We start from the raw sequence: 2,816 nt of genomic DNA, 5'->3' as shown, positions 1-2,816 counted from the left end.
TTATTATTTTCTTTATTTATGGGATAGAGAAAGTCAGAAATTGAGAAAGAAAGAGAGAGGAAGAAAGGCAGAGAGACACCTGTAGCACTGCTTCACAAAGCTTTTTCCCTGCAGGTGGGACCCGGAGCTCAAACTCAGGTCCTTGTGCATTGTAACATGTGTGCTCAACCATATCTTTGGAGCCACTACCTGGCTCCAAAGATATAACATTCTTAAAATCTAAATATCTAATAACAAAAATGCAAAACATACTAGATAGAAGCTAACAAAAAGGAGTTGGGCGGTGGCGCAGCAGGTTAAGCACACGTGGCGCCAAGCACAAGGACAGGCATAAGGATCCCAGTTTGAGCCTCCGGCTTCCCACCTGCAGGGGAGTCACTTCACAAGCGGTGAAGCAGGTCTGCAGGTGTCTGTCTTTCTCTCACCCTCTCTGTCTTCCCCTCCTCTCTCCATTTCTCTTTGTCCAACAACAATGACATCAATAACCACAATAATGTTAAACAACAAGGGCAAAAAAAGGGAAAATAAATAAATAAATATAAAAAAACTAAAAAAAAAAAAAGCTAATAGAAATGAGGGGGAGAATACAGGTCCAAGAAGGATGACAGAGGACCTAGTGGGGGTTGTATTGTTATTTGGGAAACTGGAGAATGTTATGCATGTGCAAACTATTGTATTTACTGTTGAATGTAAAACATTAATTCCCCAATAAAGAAATAAAAAAAAAAAGAAAGAAAGAAATGAGGGCCAGGGAGTAGCGCACCGGGTTAAGAGCGCAAAATACAAAACTCAAGGTCCCAGGTTGGATGCCCTGGCTCCCCACCTGCAGGGGGGTCACTTCTCAAGCAGTGAAGAAGGTCTGCTGGTGTCTTTCTCTCCCCCTCTCTATCTTCCCCCCTCTCTCTCTCCCCTGTCCTATCCTATGGAAAAAGCAGAAGGAAAAAATGTCCTCCAGGAACAGTGGAGTCATAGCCCAGGCACCAAGCCACAGCAATAACCCTGGAGGAAAAAAAAATTAGGAGGCTAGTCGGTGGTGTAGCTATTACCATGCACAAGGACCCAGGTTAGAGCCTCTGCTCCCCACCTGTAGGGGAGAAGCTTCATAAGCTGTGAAGTACTGCAAGTGCCTCTGTCTCTCTCCCTCTCTCCCTCCCTTCCCCTCTTAATTTCTCTTTGTCCTATTCAATAAAGAAAAAAATGGGGGATGGATGGCTGGCAAGAGCAGTGGCAAGAGCAGGCACTGGCCCCAGCCATAATCCATAGGCACAGGATGGAAGGGAGGGAGGGAGAGAGGGGAGGAGAGAGGAAGGGAGGAAGGAGAAAGGAAAAAAGGGAAAAAATGATTAAAATTGGAAGGAAAAGCAAACAAGTCCACAATTATATTTGGAATTGTGAATACTGTTCTCAGTAACTAATAGAATAAGTACACAGAAATATCAAAGGACAGAAAAAAAAAAAACTGAACAGAACACCACCACCTATGAAATGGATTTCTTTGGTATCCGATAGTATAAAGAGCAACAGAATATACATTCTTTTAAAACATTTGAAAAATATTCACCAAAATAGACCATGTTCTGGATTATGGAACCTAAGTAGCCTTAACAAATTTAAAGAATTGAAATCATTCAAACAATACCTCTGAGTATAACTTAAATTAGAATTTAATGACAAAAAGTTATTTGGAAAACACCACAATGCCTTGAAAAAAATTGTTTTTAAAAGTGACATAAATAAAACATGGGTCAAAGAGGAATTCTCAAGAGAAATTAGAAAAATCTTAACTGAAAGAAAATTAAAAAAACTTCTCAAAATGTGTGTGATATAGCTAAAATTGTATCATTAAATGCTTACAAATGAAAATATGAAAGATGTTAAACCCAAATTAGCTTGACAATCTAGCAGAAAAACCCAAAGAAGACAGATCTTAAAAAACTAATTTGGTTGGGTTCAACAAATGACACTCAGTGCTTAAGCAACTAGGAGAAAGTCTAAGGTTATCAGATAAAGAGAACTACAAATGTTGGATAAGGGCAAGAGACTTGATCACTTAATAATGGCCCTTTTGGTCTATATCACACCACCTCACCATCTGGGGCCCTAGTCAGGGAATCTTTAGATTCCCACACAAATATGATGGGTCTAGACCTCTAATGGACCCCTCTCTGCACCACCACTGGTAACTTCTATCAGAAATGTCATCACAAGCCCTTTTATGGGCCTTCCCAGGACCTTGCCCTCATCATAAAGCAGCTATGGTAGGGACTGTCCCAGTCTCCAAAGGGAGGCTTCCACTTGAGGAAGACTGGTCCTGAAATGAATGCAACCTGCAATGTTTCCAGCTGTAACTATGAGCTGCAGACTCAGACCAAGAGGGACTCAGAGGCTACACAGGCTCTGGTGCTATATATGCCCTAGGTCAGGTGGATGGAGATTAATAGTTAATTCTACCCACAGAATTTTTTCAAGAATGGGAGCTACTCTCTGCCCTAACCCAATTTTCTAGAACTTTTCTCTACTCTGATACCATTATCTCAGACAATATTTTTCTCCAACTTCATCCTAGCTATCAAACTCAAGCAAAAACTACCATAGCCGTGGGACCCTAGAAACATGCCTAGAATAAACTTCCTAGCTTTCTTCCACCTTATGATCCCTAATCTCATCTGCTCTGTTCCTATTTTTTGGTTCCTGTTTATTAATCATTTTGTCTCACTTTATGTCCTGCCACCTTCCAGACACCAAGTTGCAGATGCTACCATGATTCCACCCTGACTTCTCTGGACAGACTACCTTACCACTGTGTCCTGGAACCT

The sequence above is a fragment of the Erinaceus europaeus genome, chromosome 1 (genome assembly GCF_950295315.1).
Source record: "Erinaceus europaeus chromosome 1, mEriEur2.1, whole genome shotgun sequence".
Classification (NCBI taxonomy): Eukaryota; Metazoa; Chordata; class Mammalia; order Eulipotyphla; family Erinaceidae; genus Erinaceus; species Erinaceus europaeus.
This window is presented reverse-complemented; position numbering follows the sequence as displayed.